At 47.7% G+C, this 26,967-nt stretch overlaps 5 non-coding genes across 5 annotated transcripts; all 5 read right to left on the bottom strand.

Annotated features, from left to right (window-relative positions):
- Positions 1 to 5,465: 5,465 nt before the first annotated feature.
- On the bottom strand, positions 5,466 to 5,548 carry TRNAL-CAG (transfer RNA leucine (anticodon CAG)). Its single transcript has one exon. It is a non-coding gene; the product is annotated as a tRNA-Leu (tRNA).
- A 632-nt stretch (positions 5,549 to 6,180) lies between these two features.
- On the bottom strand, positions 6,181 to 6,263 carry TRNAL-UAA (transfer RNA leucine (anticodon UAA)). The gene has a single exon. It is a non-coding gene; the product is annotated as a tRNA-Leu (tRNA).
- Positions 6,264 to 16,349: 10,086 nt separating this feature from the next.
- TRNAL-CAG (transfer RNA leucine (anticodon CAG)) lies at positions 16,350 to 16,432 on the bottom strand. Its single transcript has one exon. It is a non-coding gene; the product is annotated as a tRNA-Leu (tRNA).
- A 4,113-nt stretch (positions 16,433 to 20,545) lies between these two features.
- On the bottom strand, positions 20,546 to 20,628 carry TRNAL-CAG (transfer RNA leucine (anticodon CAG)). Its single transcript has one exon. It is a non-coding gene; the product is annotated as a tRNA-Leu (tRNA).
- A 2,014-nt stretch (positions 20,629 to 22,642) lies between these two features.
- On the bottom strand, positions 22,643 to 22,725 carry TRNAL-CAG (transfer RNA leucine (anticodon CAG)). Its single transcript has one exon. It is a non-coding gene; the product is annotated as a tRNA-Leu (tRNA).
- Positions 22,726 to 26,967: the final 4,242 nt, after the last annotated feature.

The raw sequence follows: 26,967 nt of genomic DNA, 5'->3' as shown, positions 1-26,967 counted from the left end.
GTCACTCAGAAATTTCTGCCTCCATGCAAGCCTGATATAATTTAAACCTTCAAACACAAGGTGCAACTTTATGCACAGGACAATAAACACAGAAGATCACATGTGAAAGCATTTCATTTCACAGGTGTACAATTTTTATGCTTTTAGAATACCTCATACCTCTCACCAGCTATTTAGGGTCCTGTATCCTACTCACAAAATTACCTTGCCTGCGACCTCTCTCTCTACACAAACAACTACTGCACAGGAAGTAGGAAGGCAGAAGGTGGGGCATATTATGCAAATGTATGCTGTCATTGTGCCTTGCAGATTCATGCAGGATTTCTAGATCCTTGCTGGATACAAGAGAGCAGACCTTGTTTCAGATCAACTGTCCCTAGCAGGGAACATCTGAGCACATGCAGTCTTTTGCTCTCTAGCCCCTGGCCTGGGACTCACCCTCACTGGCTGAGGCGTGAATTTCTGCATACCAACGTTGCATAGATGGTACGTTTGTGGTCGGTTTGGGATGGGTGGGAGGTCAAAAGCAGGGAAAAGTATGTCGCCTTCACTTCTAGTCTCCTCTTCTAGGCCTACCTGCCGTTCACTCACTCTGTCTTTGTTTCATTCTCTCCTTCCTCAACACCCCTTCTCACTCACTCGCTCTATCACTTGTGCTCTTTCCCCTTGCTCTGCATTTCATAGTGGAAACATCTCTTGAATGGAGCATTAGAAAATGAGGTTACATAAAATTAACAATCTACTTATTGGAAACCAAAAATATCACAAGACTGAATGTAACCCATTTCATTAATAAAAGGGACTTTTTAATCACCCCCCAAAAAACACATAAAGCACCACGAGTGCTAGAAGAATATTATACGAGCTTGAAGACAGAATTGGGCAAATTCATTTGCAGTTGAAACTGAAGTTTGTTATTTATTCAGATATTATATGCACTGCCAATTTTTAGCTGAGATTCTAAAAGAACTCAGAGACAAAATGGACTTAAAGTTTTGTCAGAAGTGGGATTTGAACCCAAGTCTCCAGGAGAGACTGCGGCCTTAACACAGCGCCTTAGACCACTCGGCCATCCTGACCACATGTTGCTTGATCATCTACAGAGAGGGAAAGATATTGTGAACCAAAAAAAGCACACATTTTAGGTCATGAGTGGCTAGAGCAAGAAAAAAACTCACTGCACTTTTCCAAGTAGACAACCATATAAGCCCATGTGAGGGAAATGATCTGATTTTTTCTCTCTCAAGAAAAAAGTAGAGTAAACACACAATTGTCAGAAGTGGGATTTGAACCCACACCTCGAGAAGAGACTGCGACCTGAACGCAGCGCCTTAGACCACTCAGTCATCCTGACTTGCATGTGTGGAACCTTCCACAGGCCAGACAGCCATGCAAGTGGGGTACCGAAAAGACATGCCCTCAATTTATTTATCCTATTATAAGTACTTCCAACAGATCTTTGAACAATCCATAGAGAGCAGTACCTATGAAGAACTCTTTAGACCTTTAAGGCGTACAAAGAGAAAGTGCTATTAACCAGCCACTTGAACGGCCCAAAGCTGCTTTGAAATTGAGTCAACAGCCACCTCTTGGCTAGCTAAAGCAAATTCAACAAGGAATTTCAATGTCACAACATAGGGTGGAATACGCAAATCTAAGCAGCCCCTGATCACAGCCCTGAGGAAATTGCCGTAAGTGTGCTGGAGTCCAACTGTCTACCAGATGCTAGGCATTCTTCCATATTTGCATGGCATGTCTGGCCAGGGCATACAAGAGCATGACTCTTCCAGATGAGCTCTTACATGGGTCCTATGCTCATATAGTAAGGACTGCACTTTGTCAGCAAGACTTTATACAACCGAAATATATGAGAAACCCCAGCTCTCTTGACTAGATGAGGACGGAATCACATCCCAGGTGAAGACCAACAGATGCAACTTCCATCAGATGTTAACCTGAAAAAGGAGATTATATCTCCAAAAGTCATGTCAGAAGTGGGATTCGAACCCACGCCTCCAGAGGAGACTGCGGCCTAAACACAGCGCCTTAGACCACTTGGCCATCCAGACAGTGCAGAGTCTTAAGAAATGTATAAAAGTCACTCAGAAATTTCTGCCTCCATGCAAGCCTGAAATAATTTAAACCTTCAAACACAAGGTGCAACTTTATGCACAGGACAATAAACACAGAAGATCACATGTGAAAGCATTTCATTTCACAGGTGTACAATTTTTATGCTTTTAGAATACCTCATACCTCTCACCAGCTATTTAGGGTCCTGTATCCTACTCACAAAATTACCTTGCCTGCGACCTCTCTCTCTACACAAACAACTACTGCACAGGAAGTAGGAAGGCAGAAGGTGGGGCATATTATGCAAATGTATGCTGTCATTGTGCCTTGCAGATTCATGCAGGATTTCTAGATCCTTGCTGGATACAAGAGAGCAGACCTTGTTTCAGATCAACTGTCCCTAGCAGGGAACGTCTGAGCACATGCAGTCTTTTGCTCTCTAGCCCCTGGCCTGGGACTCACCCTCACTGGCTGAGGCGTGAATTTCTGCATACCAACGTTGCATAGATGGTACGTTTGTGGTCGGTTTGGGATGGGTGGGAGGTCAAAAGCAGGGAAAAGTATGTCGCCTTCACTTCTAGTCTCCTCTTCTAGGCCTACCTGCCGTTCACTCACTCTGTCTTTGTTTCATTCTCTCCTTCCTCAACACCCCTTCTCACTCACTCGCTCTATCACTTGTGCTCTTTCCCCTTGCTCTGCATTTCATAGTGGAAACATCTCTTGAATGGAGCATTAGAAAATGAGGTTACATAAAATTAACAATCTACTTATTGGAAACCAAAAATATCACAAGACTGAATGTAACCCATTTCATTAATAAAAGGGACTTTTTAATCACCCCCCAAAAAACACATAAAGCACCACGAGTGCTAGAAGAATATTATACGAGCTTGAAGACAGAATTGGGCAAATTCATTTGCAGTTGAAACTGAAGTTTGTTACTTATTCAGATATTATATGCACTGCCAATTTTTAGCTGAGATTCTAAAAGAACTCAGAGACAAAATGGACTTATCGTTTTGTCAGAAGTGGAATTCGAACCCACGTCTCCAGGAGAGACTGCGGTCTTAACACAGCGCCTTAGACCACTCGGCCATCCTGACCACATGTTGCTTGATCATCTACAGAGAGGGAAAGATATTGTGAACCAAAAAAAGCACACATCTTAGGTCATGAGTGGCTAGAGCAAGAAAAAAACTCACTGCACTTTTCCAAGTAGACAACCATATAAGCCCATGTGAGGGAAATGATCTGATTTTTTCTCTCTCAAGAAAAAAGTAGAGCAAACACACAATTGTCAGAAGTGGGATTTGAACCCACGCCTTGAGAAGAGACTGCGACCTGAACGCAGCACCTTAGACCACTCGGCCATCCTGACTTGCATTTGTGGAACCTTCCACAGGCCAGACAGCCATGCAAGTGGGGTACCGAAAAGGCATGCCCTCAATTTATTTATCCTATTATAAGTACTTCCAACAGATCTTTGAACAATCCATAGAGAGCAGTACCTATGAAGAACTCTTTAGACCTTTAAGGCGTACAAAGAGAAAGTGCTATTAACCAGCCACTTGAACGGCCCAAAGCTGCTTTGAAATTGAGTCAACAGCCACCTCTTGGCTAGCTAAAGCAAATTCAACAAGGAATTTCAATGTCACAACATAGGGTGGAATACGCAAATCTAAGCAGCCCCTGATCACAGCCCTGAGGAAATTGCCGTAAGTGAGCTGGAGTCCAACTGTCTACCAGATGCTAGGCATTCTTCCATATTTGCATGGCCTGTCTGGCCAGGGCATACAAGAGCATGACTCTTCCAGATGAGCTCTTACATGGGTCCTATGCTCATATAGTAGGGACTGCACTTTGTCAGCAAGACTTTATACAACCGAAATATATGAGAAACTCCAGCTCTCTTGACTAGATGAGGACGGAATCACATCCCAGGTGAAGACCAACAGATGCAACTTCCATCAGATGTTAACCTGAAAAAGGAGATTATATCTCCAAAAGTCATGTCAGAAGTGGGATTCGAACCCACGCCTCCAGAGGAGACTGCGGCCTAAACACAGATCCTTAGACCACTCGGCCATCCTGACAGTGCAGAGTCTTAAGAAATGTATAAAAGTCACTCAGAAATTTCTGCCTCCATGCAAGCCTGAAATAATTTAAACCTTCAAACACAAGGTGCAACTTTATGCACAGGACAATAAACACAGAAGATCACATGTGAAAGCATTTCATTTCACAGGTGTACAATTTTTATGCTTTTAGAATACCTCATACCTCTCACCAGCTATTTAGGGTCCTGTATCCTACTCACAAAATTACCTTGCCTGCGACCTCTCTCTCTACACAAACAACTACTGCACAGGAAGTAGGAAGGCAGAAGGTGGGGCATATTATGCAAATGTATGCTGTCATTGTGCCTTGCAGATTCATGCAGGATTTCTAGATCCTTGCTGGATACAAGAGAGCAGACCTTGTTTCAGATCAACTGTCCCTAGCAGGGAACGTCTGAGCACATGCAGTCTTTTGCTCTCTAGCCCCTGGCCTGGGACTCACCCTCACTGGCTGAGGCGTGAATTTCTGCATACCAACGTTGCATAGATGGTACGTTTGTGGTCGGTTTGGGATGGGTGGGAGGTCAAAAGCAGGGAAAAGTATGTCGCCGTCACTTCTAGTCTCCTCTTCTAGGCCTACCTGCCGTTCACTCACTCTGTCTTTGTTTCATTCTCTCCTTCCTCAACACCCCTTCTCACTCACTCGCTCTATCACTTGTGCTCTTTCCCCTTGCTCTGCATTTCATAGTGGAAACATCCCTTGAATGGAGCATTAGAAAATGAGGTTACATAAAATTAACAATCTACTTATTGGAAACCAAAAATATCACAAGACTGAATGTAACCCATTTCATTAATAAAAGGGACTTTTTAAGCACCCCCCAAAAAACACATAAAACACCACGAGTGCTAGAAGAATATTATACGAGCTTGAAGACAGAATTGGGCAGATTCATTTGCAGTTGAAACTGAAGTTTGTTACTTATTCAGATATTATATGCACTGCCAATTTTTAGCTGAGATTCTAAAAGAACTCAGAGACAAAATGGACTTAAAGTTTTGTCAGAAGTGGGATTCGAACCCACGCCTCCAGGTGAGACTGCGGCCTTAACGCAGCGCCTTAGACCACTCGGCCATCCTGAACACATGTTGCTTTATCATCAACAGAGAGGAAAAGATATTGTGAACCAAAAAAAGCACACATCTTAGGCCATGAGTGGCTAGAGCAAGAAAAAAACTCACTGCACTTTTCCAAGTAGACAACCATATAAGCCCATGTGAGGGAAATGATCTGATTTTTTCTCTCTCAAGAAAAAAGTAGAGTAAACACACAATTGTCAGAAGTGGGATTTGAACCCACGCCTCAAGAAGAGACTACAACCTGAATGCAGCGCCTTAGACCACTCGGCCATCCTGACTTGCATGTGTGGAACCTTCCACAGGCCAGACAGCCATGCAAGTGGGGTACCGAAAAGGCATGCCCTCAATTTATTTATCCTATTATAAGTACTTCCAACAGATCTTTGAACAATCCATAGAGAGCAGTACCTATGAAGAACTCTTTAGACCTTTAAGGCGTACAAAGAGAAAGTGCTATTCACCAGCCACTTGAACGGCCCAAAGCTGCTTTGAAATTGAGTCAACAGCCACCTCTTGGCTAGCTAAAGCAAATTCACCAAGGAATTTCAATGTCACAACATAGGGTGGAATACGCAAATCTAAGCAGCCCCTGATCACAGCCCTGAGGAAATTGCCGTAAGTGTGCTGGAGTCCAACTGTCTACCAGATGCTAGGCATTCTTCCATATTTGCATGGCCTGTCTGGCCAGGGCATACAAGAGCATGACTCTTCCAGATGAGCTCTTACATGGGTCCTATGCTCACATAGTAAGGACTGCACTTTGTCAGCAAGACTTTATATAACCGAAATATATGAGAAACCCCAGCTCTCTTGACTAGATGAGGACGGAATCACATCCCAGGTGAAGACCAACAGATGCAACTTCCATCAGATGTTAACCTGAAAAAGGAGATTATATCTCCAAAAGTCATGTCAGAAGTGGGATTTGAACCCACGCCTCCAGAGGAGACTGCAGCTTAAACACAGCACCTTAGACCACTCGGCCATCCTGACAGTGCAGAGTCTTAAGAAATGTATAAAAGTCACTCAGAAATTTCTGCCTCCATGCAAGCCTGAAATAATTTAAACCTTCAAACACAAGGTGCAACTTTATGCACAGGACAATAAACACAGAAGATCACATGTGAAAGCATTTCATTTCACAGGTGTACAATTTTTATGCTTTTAGAATACCTCATACCTCTCACCAGCTATTTAGGGTCCTGTATCCTACTCACAAAATTACCTTGCCTGCGACCTCTCTCTCTACATAAACAACTACTGCACAGGAAGTAGGAAGGCAGAAGGTGGGGCATATTATGCAAATGTATGCTGTCAATGTGCCTTGCAGATTCATGCAGGATTTCTAGATCCTTGCTGGATACAAGAGAGCAGACCTTGTTTCAGATCAACTGTCCCTAGCAGGGAACGTCTGAGCACATGCAGTCTTTTGCTCTCTAGCCCCTGGCCTAGGACTCACCCTCACTGGCTGAGGCGTGAATTTCTGCATACCAACGTTGCATAGATGGTACGTTTGTGGTCGGTTTGGGATGGGTGGAAGGTCAAAAGCAGGGAAAAGTATGTCGTTTTCACTTCTAGTCTCCTCTTCTAGGCCTACCTGCCGTTCACTCACTCTGTCTTTGTTTCATTCTCTCCTTCCTCAACACCCCTTCTAACTCACTTGCTCTTTCCCGTTGCTCTGCATTTCATAGTGGAAACATCTCTTGAATGGAGCATTAGAAAATGAGGTTACATAAAATTAACAATCTACTTATTGGAAACCAAAAATATCACAAGACTGAATGTAACCCATCTCATTAATAAAAGGGACTTTTTAAGCACTCCCCAAAAAACACATACAACACCACGAGGGCTAGAAGAATATTATACGAGCTTGAAGACAGAATTGGGCAAATTAATTTGCAGTTGAAACTGAAGTTTGTTATTTATTCAGATATTATAAGCACTGCCAATTTTTAGCTGAGATTCTAAAAGAACTCAGAGACAAAATGGACTTAAAGGTTTGTCAGAAGTGGGATTCGAACCCACGCCTCCAGGAGAGACTGCGGTCTTAACGCAGCGCCTTAGACCACTCGGGCATCCTGAGCACATGTTGCTTGATCATCAACAGAGAGGGAAATGGGGCGTGGCTTGAACGCCGAGGGAGATGGCGGCGTGAGCCCGTAGCTCCGTGCCTCTTCCCCGTGACAATCCTGACACAGGGGCCGGAGAGCCCGTGGGTGCCCCGGCGCCGGCAGGGAGAACATCGGAGGCCAGCTGGGCGAGGCTTGGGCGGCCGGCGGACCCGCAGCGCCGAGGCAGACCGCCGATTGCTGATGCGGAGTGGCGACCTGCGCCACGCAAGATGGCTGCCGCGACGGAGCCCCGGAGCACCGAGAGCTGCACAGCAGGTCGCGACGCCGGCGGGCACTGAAGTGGCGCGATAGCCGGCAGTGCCGATCCGCCGCACAGCGGGAGGCGATCCTGAGTCCGCAGCCGCGGAGTGCAGCGAGGACGTGTGGGGACGGGGAGAGCCACCAGGACGCACAGCTGCAGGCGCGACTTTCAGTCAGACTCCTTGGCAGGGAGAGCGGGACCTGGAGCATCGGCCCGGCCCTGATTGCCAGCCAACCCATCAGGTGAGCGGAGCGCCGCCTGGACAGGGGATTCCGGGGAGACGGGGCACGGCGCTGCCCACCTTGGCGCCCCCCCCCCCCCCCGCCCCCCCGAAGCGGAAGTCCGGGGAGCGAGCGAGTGGGGACATAACGAAGGAGCCCGTGGGCCACTGGGGGACCCATAACCACGCCAGACGACCGAGGGAGCGACCAGCATAGCGCGCTGCTCCAGGGTAGTGAGAGCGACCCCCCACAGCACCCGGGGATCGGACACCACGGTGGACGCTCCCACTGGGGAAGTGACTGAGCAGCAAGACCCCACAGCGCGCAGGAGCTGACCGCAAGGATAATAGGCGGAAGTGGCAGGCGGGAGCGAGGAGGCCGGAGGCTATGGGGAAACCGAGAACCAAGGCGGAGGAGGCGGCGGCGTCGAGTGTGAAAGGAGGGGGCCCCGCTGAGCAGACGGACCTGCAGAGACTGCAGGATCGGATCTTGGACGCCATTTCGGCCACCAGGGACGCGCTTCATAATGACATTGCGCAGGTGGCGTCGGGGCTGGGCCTGCTTCGAGCGGACCACGACAAACTAAAAGACAGGGTCAAGGATACCGAAGTGGCGCTGAGTGACCTGGCACCAGCTCATAAGGCGATGGAAAATAAACTGTCGGACGCCCTGGACCGCATACGCACCCTGGAACGGCGAGCCGAGGACGCGGAAAATCGAAGCCGGCGCAGCAATGTGCGGATCGTAGGCGTACCAGAGACGGAGGGGTCGGGGAACATGGTTGCCTACATGGAAGAATGGCTGAAGTCAGTGGTGGCGCCGGAGGGGCTCTCGCCGTTCTTCACTCTGGAGCGAGCGCATAGGGTCCCCTCGGGACCGCCCAAGCCAGGGCTCCCACCTCGACCGATTATAGCCAAATTGCTGCACCACAAGGACAGAGATCTGCTCCTACGGAAAGCTCGAGAGGCTGGCCCTTTCCAGATAGCGAACAGCGCAGTCACGCTTTTCCCAGACTTCACCTTTGAGACGCAGAAGCAACGGGCCTCCTTCCTCACAATCAAGAAGGAGCTGCGGGCTGAAGGGATTGCCTACTCCTTGCTTTTCCCAGCTAGGCTCAGAATAGTAGTGGACGACAAGGCGATCTTCTTCGCGACGTCGGCGGAAGCCTGGGAGTGGTGGGAGACGTACAAGGCCGGGACTGATGGCGCCAAGGCACGAGAAGAGCGGGAAAAGGAACGAGAGCGCTCGCCCAAGCGGCTGCGGAAATCGAGGAGACTGTGGAAACGAGGGCGGGGGAAGCTGGGACCCACGGCCTCCCAGACTGAGGCGGAGCGGCAGGCCGCGCTACTGGAGGTCGAGAAGATTGGTCGAGCGGAGGGCCCTGAATCCAGGGGGGCCACGGACTCGGACACTCACGTATCGGCCTCTGGATCGGAGTCGGACCTTTCGGGGATTCACCGCGCAGAGGGGCCGCAGGTGACGCCGCAAACGGCGGATGAGATCCTGAACATATGAACTTCCGTTGATGCAGCATGGGTAATGTTTGGACTGACTGGGAGGGGAACCATTGCCTGAGCACACAGTGGGGGCCGGGGCACACCGCAGGGCTCGGGGCAGGGCGACCATGTGGAACGGGGGAGGAGTCAGGGAGTGAGGCGGCGCAGCCCCCCTCTGGACGAGGCCGCGCTCCGAGAGCCCTTAAGGCACCCACGGCTACGGCTGTGTAGTTGAGACCTGGGTCATCAGGTTTGGGAGTTTGGATGGGGACTGATATATCAATATTGGGGCCTGTTCTGGGGGAGGGGGGGGGGTACCACAGTTGGGGACTGTTTACTTTTCTTGAGGTTGTTGACCCTGGGTGCACCATGGGGAGGGCGGATGCACTGTTTTGTTTTATTTAGGGGGGGCACCACCACCACCACCGCCGAAGGGCAGGATCTGGGGAGAGGGTTGAGACTAGACCACCGGGACAATGGCTAATGTGACTGGATTGAACTGTATTACCTGGAATGTCCGGGGCCTACACACCATGCAGCGCAGACATAAAGTGCATGCCTATTTAGTGCGGAGGGGAGTACACATTGCAATGCTGCAGGAGACGCATCTCACACGACAGGAGGGGGTGGCGTTACAAAGGAGATGGCGGGGACAGGTTTTCCACACCAGCTACTCGGCCTATGCGCGGGGAGTGCTTATATGGGTTAGAGCGGGCACCCCTTTCCAACTAACGCGCCAATGGGTGGACCAGGACGGGAGATACGTGGTGGTGGAGGGGAAGCTAGAAGGTAGGGATATTGCGCTAGCTAGTATATACGCCCCGAACACGGACCAACTGGCTTTCTTAGCGACACTGTCAGGGACGCTGGCCCACTCCTTGGCGGGCCCGGTCCTGCTGGGAGGCGACTTTAATTCCATTGCCGACCCCTTGCTGGATAGGTCCCACCCCCCCCTACGTGACTCCCCAGTTCATAGGCTATCTAGAGGGAGGAGGGAATGGCAGGAGAGCTGGGAGCTAATAGATATTTGGAGAGGGCAACACCCGACCGACCGGGATTATTCGTTTTTCTCCGGGCTCCATGACTTGCATGTCCGTCTGGACACAATGCTCTGCTCCCGGGGGGTGCTGCCGAGCGTCACCGGTTCAGAGTATCTCTCGAGAACGATTTCGGACCATAACCCGCTCCTAATCCGGCTAACATGGATAGCGGAGAAGCCCAGGATTCCGCTCTGGAAACTGAGGCCGGAGACCCTAGAGGACCCCCTCTTCGGGGAGGCCCTAGCGGAGGGAGTGGACCTATACTTCGCAGAGAATGCAGGGACGGCGACCTCTAGAGCGACGGAATGGGACGCCTTGAAGGTAGTGGTGAGGGGTATTTGTATTAAGGATTATGTGGGGGTGCGGAAAGTACTGCTGGGCGACTTGACTAAGGCGGACACTACGCTTAGAGAGGTAGAGAGGAGGCGGCCCGGGCACCCAGACCTCCAGGAGGCTCTATGTGCGGCCAAGGAGGCAGTGGCCGTTGAAGTGGAGAGACTTCGGGCCTTCGACTACAAGCGATATGTACTGCGCTCCCATGTTGAAGGCGATAAGGCGGGCACGCTCCTGGCATGGCTCTCGAACCCCACGAGACGGTGCGCTCCCATACTCCAACTGAGGGACACAGCGGGCGTGGTGCGACACACACAGCTGGGCATAGTCAACGGCTTTCAGCAATATTACGAGGGTCTGTACCGGAGTACCCCGGGAGACAGGACGGGGCTGGTGGACCCCTTCCTGGCTGACCTGCCCCTGCACCGGCTGGAGGCGGACCAGGCGAAAGACTTAGGGTCTGATATAGACGTGGGGGAGATACGGGCGGCGGTGCGGCGCATGGCAAGGAACAAATCGCCGGGAATTGATGGACTCCCTATAGAGTTCTATAGCAAGTACCTGGATGCGCTGGCACCACGGCTCCTGACTGTCTATAAAGAGGCCAAGGCGACAGGCCGGCTGCCGCAGTCGATGCGGGAGGCGTTAGTGGTCCCACTCTTGAAACCCGGCAGGGAGGGCGCTGACCCTGCGTCCTATCGACCACTCTCCATGCTCACAGCGGATTATAAAATCCTGAGCTCCATACTAGCGGCGAGGCTCCTGCCTCATATGACGGGGCTTGTACACGGCGACCAGAACGGATTTATACCACAGCGCAACACCTCATTAAATATCAGAAGGCTTGTCCGGATCATGGATGGGCTCGACGGCGGGGCAGGGACGGAGCTGGTCCTCTCAGTCGATATCGAGAAGGCGTTCGACAGCCTCGAGTGGGACTACCTATATGCTGTTATGGAGCGCCTCGGGCTGGGTGCCGGTTACATTCACTGGACGAAGGTCCTTTATGCGGGGGCGATGGCAAGAGTGAAGGTGGGCTCGACGGTATCCCTCCGCTATCCAGTGGAGCGGGGCACACGGCAGGGCTGTTCCCTCTCGCCGCTGTTATTTGCGCTGGCTATTGAGCCGCTGGCGGCTGCGGCCCGGACAGGGCAGCATACTCGTGGAGTGCGGGCCCGAGACGGACACCATTTCATCTCGCTATACGCCGATGACCTACTGCTGTTCCTCAGCGACGGAGTGGAGGACCTGCAGAGAGCGGAAGCCCTGCTGGAGAGCTTCGGAGAGATGTCGGGCCTAAGGGTTAACTGGCCCAAAACGAGCTTGTTCCCGCTCCTGGAGGGCACTGCCCAGCCACAGCACCGGTCCGAGGCGGTCTGGAGCCCTACCTGTATAAAATATCTGGGGGTCCACGTTTACCACAAACCGGGAGACTTGCTTGAGGGCAACCTGGGGCGCTGCATACGTGGACTGAAGGGCTGTATGGCCTTTTGGGCCACGCTGCCACTGTCGGTAGCGGGCCGGATATCACTACTTAAGATGATCGCCCTGCCGAGATTACTGTATTACTTCCGGACGCTCCCAATCTGGCTACCCGGCTCCTTCTTTAGACAACTTAAGTCCCTGATTACGGCGTTCATCTGGGGAACGGGTCGGTGCAGGGTAGCGCTGACCACGCTTTCTCGTCCGAAGGATGAGGGGGGGCTTGCGGTACCGGACTTTGAGCTATATTACCTAGCAGCCCAACTGCAAGTCTTCACGCAGGAAGTAGCGCGGGTGTTCCGGGGCCCAGAGGATGAAAGCTTACGGGGGACGCCCAGGCATGTCCTAGCATATGTAACCCTCCGACAGCGGCTGGACAGTCGGGATTTGTCACTGGAGCAGCGCACGTACCGACAATGCTGGAACCGGGCCCAAAAGAGAGCGGGTATCCAGCGCCCATATGCGCCCGAGATCCCACTGGGCATGCTTACGGCCCTACCACATGGCGGCGACTGGTCGCACCTACAGGAATGGGAGGAAGCGGGAATACAGGTGGTTGGGGACCTGTTTGAAAATGGCGCACTGCTCCCGTTCCAGGAGCTGACAGATCGCTTTGGCATCCCGAGAGGGGGATTTCTGCTGCACGCAGCCGTAACCAGGGCGATGCAGGCCCACTGGGGCACGGGTTTGGAGGAACCTGGGACGGCAGCGGCATGCCAATACACCATGATGGCGGCAGGCACGATCAAGGCGGTAACGTGCCTCTATAATCGGATGCTCAGAGAAAATACCCCTCCACTCGCATCCCTCAAAGCCAAATGGGAAGCGGACTTAGGAAGGGAAATACCTGACACAACGTGGGAGCAACTCGTCCGCAGGGCTCGCAACAGCACGAGGAACGCTAGGTTCCAGCTAATCCACTACTATGTGCTGCACAGGGCGTACATGACCCCAGGCAGAATCAGGCGGTATTTTGGAGATGAGACAGCGGCCTGCCCTAGGTGCCCGGAAGAGGGGGCCGAACTGGTGCACATGCTGTGGGCATGCCCAGCCCTGCGGGAATATTGGCAGGACATAGGAGAGGTGTTGAATGAGGTGACTGACAGATCCATAGAATACGGCCCAGCGGAGTGTCTCTTGCACTGGTTCCCCCACACCCCCAAGAATAAACTCACCAGTAAGTTTATAGACATGGGACTGATGGTGGCCAAGAGGGAGATTACGAAGAACTGGAAGGCGAGAGTGGGGCCAACTCCGCGGAGGTGGCGGCAGGAATTTCTGAAATGGGCCGCGGCAGACAGCACACATAGGTACCAGCTTGCGCGTAGGACCCCTAGCCCAGCAGCAGCTGACACTGCTACCTCGTGGGAAGTAATGGTGCAGGCACTTAGGGACAGCGAGGCTGAGGATGAGGGGGAGGCCCCCGGGGCGGATGGGACGGAGGAGGCGGACTGAGGCCCTAGGCGCAGCAGGTATGCAGGGGGGATGACACTAGCAATCCAGGAATGGTCGCAATGGAACCTCAGGCAGGTGGTGGTGGGTGGGTTTGGCTGGGGGGGGAGGGCGGGGCTTTGCGCAGGGGGGGGAGTTGGGGATTAGCGCGTAGTTAGGTAGGACTATAAAAGTAGGCATACACAGTTATCCGGACACTGATTACTCCTTCATAGGAAACGTCAGGTGTGGACGAGCAGAGACATCATTGCCGCCCAACCCCAGGGTTGTGGGCCTATAGGCTGTGTACAGATTGGTGAAGCAAGTTGAAAGTCTGCTACAATTATGTTGATACTTCTAAGTGTAATGACCTGTACAGGTATGTCTACAATAAAAATTGTTTCAAAAAAAAAAAAAAAAAAAAAATCAACAGAGAGGGAAAGATATTGTGAACCAAAAAAAGCACACATCTTAGGCCATGAGTGGCTAGAGCAAGAAAAAAACTCACTGCACTTTTCCAAGTAGACAACCATATAAGCCCATGTGAGGGAAATTATCTGATTTTTTCTCTCTCAAGAAAAAAGTAGAGTAAACACACAATTGTCAGAAGTGAGATTTGAACCCACACCTCCAGAAGAGACTATAACCTGAACGCAGCGCCTTAGACAACTCGGCCATCCTGTCTTGCATTTGTGGAACCTTCCACAGGCCAGACAGCCATGCAAGTGGGGTACCGAAAAGGCATGCCCTCAATTTATTTATCCTATTATAAGTACTTCCAACAGATCTTTGAACAATCCATAGAGAGCAGTACCTATGAAGAACTCTTTAGACCTTTAAGGCGTACAAAGAGAAAGTGCTATTCACCAGCCACTTGAACGGCCCAAAGCTGCTTTGAAATTGAGTCAACAGCCACCTCTTGGCTAGCTAAAGCAAATTCAACAAGGAATTTCAATGTCACAACATAGGGTGGAATACGCAAATCTAAGCAGCCCCTGATCACAGCCCTGAGGAAATTGCCGTAAGTGTGCTGGAGTCCAACTGTCTACCAGATGCTAGGCATTCTTCCATATTTGCATGGCCTGTCTGGCCAGGGCATACAAGAGCATGACTCTTCCAGATGAGCTCTTACATGGGTCCTATGCTCACATAGTAAGGACTGCACTTTGTCAGCAAGACTTTATACAACGGAAATATATGAGAAACCCCAGCTCTCTTGACTAGATGAGGACGGAATCACATCCCAGGTGAAGACCAACAGATGCAACTTCCATCAGATGTTAACCTGAAAAAGGAGATTATATCTCCAAAAGTCATGTCAGAAGTGGGATTTGAACCCACGCCTCCAGAAGAAACTGCAGCCTAAACACAGCGCCTTAGACCACTCGGCCATCCTGACAGTGCAGAGTCTTAAGAAATGTATAAAAGTCACTTAGAAATTTCTGCCTCCATGCAAGCCTGAAATAATTTAAACCTTCAAACACAAGGTGCAACTTTATGCACAGGACAATAAACACAGAAGATCACATGTGAAAGCATTTCATTTCACAGGTGTACAATTTTTATGCTTTTAGAATACCTCATACCTCTCACCAGCTATTTAGGGTCCTGTATCCTACTCACAAAATTACCTTGCCTGCGACCTCTCTCTCTACACAAACAACTACTGCACAGGAAGTAGGAAGGCAGAAGGTGGGGCATATTATGCAAATGTATGCTGTCAATGTGCCTTGCAGATTCATGCAGGATTTCTAGATCCTTGCTGGATACAAGAGAGCAGACCTTGTTTCAGATCAACTGTCCCTAGCAGGGAACGTCTGAGCACATGCAGTCTTTTGCTCTCTAGCCCCTGGCCTGGGACTCACCCTCACTGGCTGAGGCGTGAATTTCTGCGATACCAACGTTGCATAGATGGTACGTTTGTGGTTGGTTTGGGATGGGTGGAAGGTCAAAAGCAGGGAAAAGTATGTCGCCTTCACTTCTAGTCTCCTCTTCTAGGCCTACCTGCCGTTCACTCACTCTGTCTTTGTTTCATTCTCTCCTTCCTCAACACCCCTTCTCACTCACTCGCTCTATCACTTGTGCTCTTTCCCCTTGCTCTGCATTTCATAGTGGAAACATCTCTTGAATGGAGCATTAGAAAATGAGGTTACATAAAATTAACAATCTACTTATTGGAAACCAAAAATATCACAAGACTGAATGTAACCCATTTCATTAATAAAAGGGACTTTTTAATCACCCCCCCAAAAAACACATAAAGCACCACGAGTGCTAGAAGAATATTATACGAGCTTGAAGACAGAATTGGGCAAATTCATTTGCAGTTGAAACTGAAGTTTGTTACTTATTTAGATATTATATGCACTGCCAATTTTTAGCTGAGATTCTAAAAGAACTCAGAGACAAAATGGACTTAAAGTTTTGTCAGAAGTGGGATTCGAACCCACGTCTCCAGGAGAGACTGTGGCCTTAACACAGCACCTTAGACCACTCGGCCATCCTGACCACATGTTGCTTGATCATCTACAGAGAGGGAAAGATATTGTGAACCAAAAAAAGCACACATCTTAGGTCATGAGTGGCTAGAGCAAGAAAAAAACTCACTGCACTTTTCCAAGTAGACAACCATATAAGCCCATGTGAGGGAAATGATCTGATTTTTTCTCTCTCAAGAAAAAAGTAGAGGAAACACACAATTGTCAGAAGTGGGATTTGAACCCACGCCTCGAGAAGAGACTGCGTCCTGAACGCAGCGCCTTAGACCACTCGGCCATCCTGACTTGCATTTGTGGAACCTTCCACAGGCCAGACAGCCATGCAAGTGGGGTACCGAAAAGGCATGCCCTCAATTTATTTATCCTATTATAAGTACTTCCAACAGATCTTTGAACAATCCATAGAGAGCAGTACCTATGAAGAACTCTTTAGACCTTTAAGGCGTACAAAGAGAAAGTGCTATTAACCAGCCACTTGAACGGCCCAAAGCTGCTTTGAAATTGAGTCAACAGCCACCTCTTGGCTAGCTAAAGCAAATTCAACAAGGAATTTCAATGTCACAACATAGGGTGGAATACGCAAATCTAAGCAGCCCCTGATCACAGCCCTGAGGAAATTGCCGTAAGTGAGCTGGAGTCCAACTGTCTACCAGATGCTAGGCATTCTTCCATATTTGCATGGCCTGTCTGGCCAGGGCATACAAGAGCATGACTCTTCCAGATGAGCTCTTACATGGGTCCTATGCTCATATAGTAGGGACTGCACTTTGTCAGCAAGACTTTATACAACCGAAATATATGAGAAACTCCAGCTCTCTTGACTAGATGAGGACGGAATCACATCCCAGGTGAAGACCAACAGATGCAACTTCCATCAGATGTTAACCTGAAAAAGGAGATTATATCTCCAAAAGTCATGTCAGAAGTGGGATTCGAACCCACGCCTCCAGAGGAGACTGCGGCCTAAACACAGATCCTTAGACCACTCGGCCATCCTGACAGTGCAGAGTCTTAAGAAATGTATAAAAGTCACTCAGAAATTTCTGCCTCCATGCAAGCCTGAAATAATTTAAACCTTCAAACACAAGGTGCAACTTTATGCACAGGACAATAAACACAGAAGATCACATGTGAAAGCATTTCATTTCACAGGTGTACAATTTTTATGCTTTTAGAATACCTCATACCTCTCACCAGCTATTTAGGGTCCTGTATCCTACTCACAAAATTACCTTGCCTGCGACCTCTCTCTCTACACAAACAACTACTGCACAGGAAGTAGGAAGGCAGAAGGTGGGGCATATTATGCAAATGTATGCTGTCATTGTGCCTTGCAGATTCATGCAGGATTTCTAGATCCTTGCTGGATACAAGAGAGCAGACCTTGTTTCAGATCAACTGTCCCTAGCAGGGAACGTCTGAGCACATGCAGTCTTTTGCTCTCTAGCCCCTGGCCTGGGACTCACCCTCACTGGCTGAGGCGTGAATTTCTGCATACCAACGTTGCATAGATGGTACGTTTGTGGTCGGTTTGGGATGGGTGGGAGGTCAAAAGCAGGGAAAAGTATGTCGCCGTCACTTCTAGTCTCCTCTTCTAGGCCTACCTGCCGTTCACTCACTCTGTCTTTGTTTCATTCTCTCCTTCCTCAACACCCCTTCTCACTCACTCGCTCTATCACTTGTGCTCTTTCCCCTTGCTCTGCATTTCATAGTGGAAACATCCCTTGAATGGAGCATTAGAAAATGAGGTTACATAAAATTAACAATCTACTTATTGGAAACCAAAAATATCACAAGACTGAATGTAACCCATTTCATTAATAAAAGGGACTTTTTAATCACCCCCCCAAAAAACACATAAAGCACCACGAGTGCTAGAAGAATATTATACGAGCTTGAAGACAGAATTGGGCAAATTCATTTGCAGTTGAAACTGAAGTTTGTTACTTATTTAGATATTATATGCACTGCCAATTTTTAGCTGAGATTCTAAAAGAACTCAGAGACAAAATGGACTTAAAGTTTTGTCAGAAGTGGGATTCGAACCCACGTCTCCAGGAGAGACTGTGGCCTTAACACAGCACCTTAGACCACTCGGCCATCCTGACCACATGTTGCTTGATGATCTACAGAGAGGGAAAGATATTGTGAACCAAAAAAAGCACACATTTTAGGTCATGAGTGGCTAGAGCAAGAAAAAAACTCACTGCACTTTTCCAAGTAGACAACCATATAAGCCCATGTGAGGGAAATGATCTGATTTTTTCTCTCTCAAGAAAAAAGTAGAGTAAACACACAATTGTCAGAAGTGGGATTTGAACCCACACCTCGAGAAGAGACTGCGACCTGAACGCAGCGCCTTAGACCACTCAGTCATCCTGACTTGCATGTGTGGAACCTTCCACAGGCCAGACAGCCATGCAAGTGGGGTACCGAAAAGGCATGCCCTCAATTTATTTATCCTATTATAAGTACTTCCAACAGATCTTTGAACAATCCATAGAGAGCAGTACCTATGAAGAACTCTTTAGACCTTTAAGGCGTACAAAGAGAAAGTGCTATTAACCAGCCACTTGAACGGCCCAAAGCTGCTTTGAAATTGAGTCAACAGCCACCTCTTGGCTAGCTAAAGCAAATTCAACAAGGAATTTCAATGTCACAACATAGGGTGGAATACGCAAATCTAAGCAGCCCCTGATCACAGCCCTGAGGAAATTGCCGTAAGTGTGCTGGAGTCCAACTGTCTACCAGATGCTAGGCATTCTTCCATATTTGCATGGCATGTCTGGCCAGGGCATACAAGAGCATGACTCTTCCAGATGAGCTCTTACATGGGTCCTATGCTCATATAGTAAGGACTGCACTTTGTCAGCAAGACTTTATACAACCGAAATATATGAGAAACCCCAGCTCTCTTGACTAGATGAGGACGGAATCACATCCCAGGTGAAGACCAACAGATGCAACTTCCATCAGATGTTAACCTGAAAAAGGAGATTATATCTCCAAAAGTCATGTCAGAAGTGGGATTCGAACCCACGCCTCCAGAGGAGACTGCGGCCTAAACACAGCGCCTTAGACCACTTGGCCATCCAGACAGTGCAGAGTCTTAAGAAATGTATAAAAGTCACTCAGAAATTTCTGCCTCCATGCAAGCCTGAAATAATTTAAACCTTCAAACACAAGGTGCAACTTTATGCACAGGACAATAAACACAGAAGATCACATGTGAAAGCATTTCATTTCACAGGTGTACAATTTTTATGCTTTTAGAATACCTCATACCTCTCACCAGCTATTTAGGGTCCTGTATCCTACTCACAAAATTACCTTGCCTGCGACCTCTCTCTCTACACAAACAACTACTGCACAGGAAGTAGGAAGGCAGAAGGTGGGGCATATTATGCAAATGTATGCTGTCATTGTGCCTTGCAGATTCATGCAGGATTTCTAGATCCTTGCTGGATACAAGAGAGCAGACCTTGTTTCAGATCAACTGTCCCTAGCAGGGAACGTCTGAGCACATGCAGTCTTTTGCTCTCTAGCCCCTGGCCTGGGACTCACCCTCACTGGCTGAGGCGTGAATTTCTGCATACCAACGTTGCATAGATGGTACGTTTGTGGTCGGTTTGGGATGGGTGGGAGGTCAAAAGCAGGGAAAAGTATGTCGCCTTCACTTCTAGTCTCCTCTTCTAGGCCTACCTGCCGTTCACTCACTCTGTCTTTGTTTCATTCTCTCCTTCCTCAACACCCCTTCTCACTCACTCGCTCTATCACTTGTGCTCTTTCCCCTTGCTCTGCATTTCATAGTGGAAACATCTCTTGAATGGAGCATTAGAAAATGAGGTTACATAAAATTAACAATCTACTTATTGGAAACCAAAAATATCACAAGACTGAATGTAACCCATTTCATTAATAAAAGGGACTTTTTAATCACCCCCCAAAAAACACATAAAGCACCACGAGTGCTAGAAGAATATTATACGAGCTTGAAGACAGAATTGGGCAAATTCATTTGCAGTTGAAACTGAAGTTTGTTACTTATTCAGATATTATATGCACTGCCAATTTTTAGCTGAGATTCTAAAAGAACTCAGAGACAAAATGGACTTATCGTTTTGTCAGAAGTGGAATTCGAACCCACGTCTCCAGGAGAGACTGCGGTCTTAACACAGCGCCTTAGACCACTCGGCCATCCTGACCACATGTTGCTTGATCATCTACAGAGAGGGAAAGATATTGTGAACCAAAAAAAGCACACATCTTAGGTCATGAGTGGCTAGAGCAAGAAAAAAACTCACTGCACTTTTCCAAGTAGACAACCATATAAGCCCATGTGAGGGAAATGATCTGATTTTTTCTCTCTCAAGAAAAACAGTAGAGCAAACACACAATTGTCAGAAGTGGGATTTGAACCCACGCCTCGAGAAGAGACTGCGACCTGAACGCAGCGCCTTAGACCACTCGGCCATCCTGACTTGCATTTGTGGAACCTTCCACAGGCCAGACAGCCATGCAAGTGGGGTACCGAAAAGGCATGCCCTCAATTTATTTATCCTATTATAAGTACTTCCAACAGATCTTTGAACAATCCATAGAGAGCAGTACCTATGAAGAACTCTTTAGACCTTTAAGGCGTACAAAGAGAAAGTGCTATTAACCAGCCACTTGAACGGCCCAAAGCTGCTTTGAAATTGAGTCAACAGCCACCTCTTGGCTAGCTAAAGCAAATTCACCAAGGAATTTCAATGTCACAACATAGGGTGGAATACGCAAATCTAAGCAGCCCCTGATCACAGCCCTGAGGAAATTGCCGTAAGTGAGCTGGAGTCCAACTGTCTACCAGATGCTAGGCATTCTTCCATATTTGCATGGCCTGTCTGGCCAGGGCATACAAGAGCATGACTCTTCCAGATGAGCTCTTACATGGGTCCTATGCTCATATAGTAGGGACTGCACTTTGTCAGCAAGACTTTATACAACCGAAATATATGAGAAACTCCAGCTCTCTTGACTAGATGAGGACGGAATCACATCCCAGGTGAAGACCAACAGATGCAACTTCCATCAGATGTTAACCTGAAAAAGGAGATTATATCTCCAAAAGTCATGTCAGAAGTGGGATTCGAACCCACGCCTCCAGAGGAGACTGCGGCCTAAACACAGATCCTTAGACCACTCGGCCATCCTGACAGTGCAGAGTCTTAAGAAATGTATAAAAGTCACTCAGAAATTTCTGCCTCCATGCAAGCCTGAAATAATTTAAACCTTCAAACACAAGGTGCAACTTTATGCACAGGACAATAAACACAGAAGATCACATGTGAAAGCATTTCATTTCACAGGTGTACAATTTTTATGCTTTTAGAATACCTCATACCTCTCACCAGCTATTTAGGGTCCTGTATCCTACTCACAAAATTACCTTGCCTGCGACCTCTCTCTCTACACAAACAACTACTGCACAGGAAGTAGGAAGGCAGAAGGTGGGGCATATTATGCAAATGTATGCTGTCATTGTGCCTTGCAGATTCATGCAGGATTTCTAGATCCTTGCTGGATACAAGAGAGCAGACCTTGTTTCAGATCAACTGTCCCTAGCAGGGAACGTCTGAGCACATGCAGTCTTTTGCTCTCTAGCCCCTGGCCTGGGACTCACCCTCACTGGCTGAGGCGTGAATTTCTGCATACCAACGTTGCATAGATGGTACGTTTGTGGTCGGTTTGGGATGGGTGGGAGGTCAAAAGCAGGGAAAAGTATGTCGCCGTCACTTCTAGTCTCCTCTTCTAGGCCTACCTGCCGTTCACTCACTCTGTCTTTGTTTCATTCTCTCCTTCCTCAACACCCCTTCTCACTCACTCGCTCTATCACTTGTGCTCTTTCCCCTTGCTCTGCATTTCATAGTGGAAACATCCCTTGAATGGAGCATTAGAAAATGAGGTTACATAAAATTAACAATCTACTTATTGGAAACCAAAAATATCACAAGACTGAATGTAACCCATTTCATTAATAAAAGGGACTTTTTAAGCACCCCCCAAAAAACACATAAAACACCACGAGTGCTAGAAGAATATTATACGAGCTTGAAGACAGAATTGGGCAGATTCATTTGCAGTTGAAACTGAAGTTTGTTACTTATTCAGATATTATATGCACTGCCAATTTTTAGCTGAGATTCTAAAAGAACTCAGAGACAAAATGGACTTAAAGTTTGGTCAGAAGTGGGATTCGAACCCACGCCTCCAGGTGAGACTGCGGCCTTAACGCAGCGCCTTAGACCACTCGGCCATCCTGAACACATGTTGCTTTATCATCAACAGAGAGGAAAAGATATTGTGAACCAAAAAAAGCACACATCTTAGGCCATGAGTGGCTAGAGCAAGAAAAAAACTCACTGCACTTTTCCAAGTAGACAACCATATAAGCCCATGTGAGGGAAATGATCTGATTTTTTCTCTCTCAAGAAAAAAGTAGAGTAAACACACAATTGTCAGAAGTGGGATTTGAACCCACGCCTCAAGAAGAGACTACAACCTGAATGCAGCGCCTTAGACCACTCGGCCATCCTGACTTGCATGTGTGGAACCTTCCACAGGCCAGACAGCCATGCAAGTGGGGTACCGAAAAGGCATGCCCTCAATTTATTTATCCTATTATAAGTACTTCCAACAGATCTTTGAACAATCCATAGAGAGCAGTACCTATGAAGAACTCTTTAGACCTTTAAGGCGTACAAAGAGAAAGTGCTATTCACCAGCCACTTGAACGGCCCAAAGCTGCTTTGAAATTGAGTCAACAGCCACCTCTTGGCTAGCTAAAGCAAATTCACCAAGGAATTTCAATGTCACAACATAGGGTGGAATACGCAAATCTAAGCAGCCCCTGATCACAGCCCTGAGGAAATTGCCGTAAGTGTGCTGGAGTCCAACTGTCTACCAGATGCTAGGCATTCTTCCATATTTGCATGGCCTGTCTGGCCAGGGCATACAAGAGCATGACTCTTCCAGATGAGCTCTTACATGGGTCCTATGCTCACATAGTAAGGACTGCACTTTGTCAGCAAGACTTTATACAACCGAAATATATGAGAAACCCCAGCTCTCTTGACTAGATGAGGACGGAATCACATCCCAGGTGAAGACCAACAGATGCAACTTCCATCAGATGTTAACCTGAAAAAGGAGATTATATCTCCAAAAGTCATGTCAGAAGTGGGATTTGAACCCACGCCTCCAGAGGAGACTGCAGCCTAAACACAGCACCTTAGACCACTCGGCCATCCTGACAGTGCAGAGTCTTAAGAAATGTATAAAAGTCACTCAGAAATTTCTGCCTCCATGCAAGCCTGAAATAATTTAAACCTTCAAACACAAGGTGCAACTTTATGCACAGGACAATAAACACAGAAGATCACATGTGAAAGCATTTCATTTCACAGGTGTACAATTTTTATGCTTTTAGAATACCTCATACCTCTCACCAGCTATTTAGGGTCCTGTATCCTACTCACAAAATTACCTTGCCTGCGACCTCTCTCTCTACATAAACAACTACTGCACAGGAAGTAGGAAGGCAGAAGGTGGGGCATATTATGCAAATGTATGCTGTCAATGTGCCTTGCAGATTCATGCAGGATTTCTAGATCCTTGCTGGATACAAGAGAGCAGACCTTGTTTCAGATCAACTGTCCCTAGCAGGGAACGTCTGAGCACATGCAGTCTTTTGCTCTCTAGCCCCTGGCCTAGGACTCACCCTCACTGGCTGAGGCGTGAATTTCTGCATACCAACGTTGCATAGATGGTACGTTTGTGGTCGGTTTGGGATGGGTGGAAGGTCAAAAGCAGGGAAAAGTATGTCGTTTTCACTTCTAGTCTCCTCTTCTAGGCCTACCTGCCGTTCACTCACTCTGTCTTTGTTTCATTCTCTCCTTCCTCAACACCCCTTCTAACTCACTTGCTCTTTCCCGTTGCTCTGCATTTCATAGTGGAAACATCTCTTGAATGGAGCATTAGAAAATGAGGTTACATAAAATTAACAATCTACTTATTGGAAACCAAAAATATCACAAGACTGAATGTAACCCATCTCATTAATAAAAGGGACTTTTTAAGCACTCCCCAAAAAACACATACAACACCACGAGGGCTAGAAGAATATTATACGAGCTTGAAGACAGAATTGGGCAAATAAATTTGCAGTTGAAACTGAAGTTTGTTATTTATTCAGATATTATAAGCACTGCCAATTTTTAGCTGAGATTCTAAAAGAACTCAGAGACAAAATGGACTTAAAGTTTTGTCAGAAGTGGGATTCGAACCCACGCCTCCAGGAGAGACTGCAGCCTTAACACAGCGCCTCAGACCACTCGGCCATCCTGACCACATGTTGCTTGATCATCTACAGAGAGGGAAAGATATTGTGAACCAAAAAAAGCACACATCTTAGGTCATGAGTGGCTAGAGCAAGAAAAAAACTCACTGCACTTTTCCAAGTAGACAACCATATAAGCCCATGTGAGGGAAATGATCTGATTTTTTCTCTCTCAAGAAAAAAGTAGAGTTAACACACAAATGTCAGAAGTGGGATTTGAACCCACGTCTCCAGCAGAGACTGCGACCTGAATGCAGCGCCTTAGACCACTCGGCCATCCTGACTTGCGTTTGTGGAACCTTCCACAGGCCAGACAGCCATGCAAGTGGGGTACCGAAAAGGCATGCCCTCAATTTATTTATCCTATTATATGTACTTCCAACAGATCTTTGAACAATCCATAGAGAGCAGTACCTATGAAGAACTCTTTAGACCTTTAAGGCGTACAAAGAGAAAGTGCTATTCACCAGCCACTTGAACGGCCCAAAGCTGCTTTGAAATTGAGTCAACAGCCACCTCTTGGCTAGCTAACGCAAATTCAACAAGGAATTTCAATGTCACAACATAGGGTGGAATACGCAAATCTAAGCAGCCCCTGATCACAGCCCTGAGGAAATTGCCGTAAGTGTGCTGAAGTCCGACTGTCTACCAGATGATAGGCATTCTTCCATATTTGCATGGCCTGTCTGGCCAGGGCATACAAGAGCATGACTCTTCCAGATGAGCTCTTACATGGGTCCTATGCTCATATAGTAAGGACTGCACTTTGTCAGCAAGACTTTATACAACCAAAATATATGAGAAACCCCTGCTCTCTTGACTAGATGAGGACGGAATCACGTCCCAGGTGAAGACCAACAGATGCAACTTCCATCAGATGTTAACCTGATAAAGGAGATTATATCTCCAAAAGTCACGTCAGATGTGGGATTCGAACCCACGACTCCAGAGGAGACTGCGGCCTAAACAGAGCACATTAGACCACTCGGCCATCCTGACAGTGCAGAGTCTTAAGAAATGTATAAAAGTCACTCAGAAATTTCTGCCTCCATGCAAGCCTGATATAATTTAAACCTTCAAACACAAGGTGCAACTTTATGCACAGGACAATAAACACAGAAGATCACATGTGAAAGCATTTCATTTCACAGGTGTACAATTTTTATGCTTTTAGAATACCTCATACCTCTCACCAGCTATTTAGGGTCCTGTATCCTACTCACAAAATTACCTTGCCTGCGACCTCTCTCTCTACACAAACAACTACTGCACAGGAAGTAGGAAGGCAGAAGGTGGGGCATATTATGCAAATGTATGCTGTCATTGTGCCTTGCAGATTCATGCAGGATTTCTAGATCCTTGCTGGATACAAGAGAGCAGACCTTGTTTCAGATCAACTGTCCCTAGCAGGGAACATCTGAGCACATGCAGTCTTTTGCTCTCTAGCCCCTGGCCTGGGACTCACCCTCACTGGCTGAGGCGTGAATTTCTGCATACCAACGTTGCATAGATGGTACGTTTGTGGTCGGTTTGGGATGGGTGGGAGGTCAAAAGCAGGGAAAAGTATGTCGCCTTCACTTCTAGTCTCCTCTTCTAGGCCTACCTGCCGTTCACTCACTCTGTCTTTGTTTCATTCTCTCCTTCCTCAACACCCCTTCTCACTCACTCGCTCTATCACTTGTGCTCTTTCCCCTTGCTCTGCATTTCATAGTGGAAACATCTCTTGAATGGAGCATTAGAAAATGAGGTTACATAAAATTAACAATCTACTTATTGGAAACCAAAAATATCACAAGACTGAATGTAACCCATTTCATTAATAAAAGGGACTTTTTAATCACCCCCCAAAAAACACATAAAGCACCAAGAGTGCTAGAAGAATATTATACGAGCTTGAAGACAGAATTGGGCAAATTCATTTGCAGTTGAAACTGAAGTTTGTTATTTATTCAGATATTATATGCACTGCCAATTTTTAGCTGAGATTCTAAAAGAACTCAGAGACAAAATGGACTTAAAGTTTTGTCAGAAGTGGGATTTGAACCCAAGTCTCCAGGAGAGACTGCGGCCTTAACACAGCGCCTTAGACCACTCGGCCATCCTGACCACATGTTGCTTGATCATCTACAGAGAGGGAAAGATATTGTGAACCAAAAAAAGCACACATTTTAGGTCATGAGTGGCTAGAGCAAGAAAAAAACTCACTGCACTTTTCCAAGTAGACAACCATATAAGCCCATGTGAGGGAAATGATCTGATTTTTTCTCTCTCAAGAAAAAAGTAGAGTAAACACACAATTGTCAGAAGTGGGATTTGAACCCACACCTCGAGAAGAGACTGCGACCTGAACGCAGCGCCTTAGACCACTCAGTCATCCTGACTTGCATGTGTGGAACCTTCCACAGGCCAGACAGCCATGCAAGTGGGGTACCGAAAAGACATG

The sequence above is a fragment of the Lissotriton vulgaris genome, chromosome 8, assembly GCF_964263255.1.
Source record: "Lissotriton vulgaris chromosome 8, aLisVul1.2, whole genome shotgun sequence".
In the NCBI taxonomy this organism is placed as follows: Eukaryota; Metazoa; Chordata; class Amphibia; order Caudata; family Salamandridae; genus Lissotriton; species Lissotriton vulgaris.
Note: the sequence above shows the minus strand (reverse complement) of the source record. Positions and strands in the feature narration are given on the sequence as shown.